Source organism: Macadamia integrifolia, chromosome 9, assembly GCF_013358625.1.
Source record: "Macadamia integrifolia cultivar HAES 741 chromosome 9, SCU_Mint_v3, whole genome shotgun sequence".
NCBI classification, from domain to species: domain Eukaryota; kingdom Viridiplantae; phylum Streptophyta; class Magnoliopsida; order Proteales; family Proteaceae; genus Macadamia; species Macadamia integrifolia.
In genome coordinates, this window is record NC_056565.1 from 4,715,563 (window position 1) to 4,715,862 (window position 300).

Genomic DNA, 300 nt, shown 5'->3' on the forward strand with positions numbered 1-300 from the left:
GGAGGGGGTGGGGAGGGTGGGTGGGTGTATACATATATAAGCTTTTAATTTTCCAAACTGACTCACAAAAAGACTCCTAATTACTCTATTAAGTAAATGGACTCAGAATAGAACTCTTAAAACCTATTAGGGATCCTAATCTAACCCAAACAATTATGATGCAGAGCTAAGGATGTACCAGCGTAGGAGGAAGAAACAAGCCACTAATTGAGCCTAGTGTTTTAAGCTATTACCAGCAGACTTAAGTCCACACTTAGGTCCATATTCTAGTTGTAACTTAAGCCACTTGTGGGCCATTAC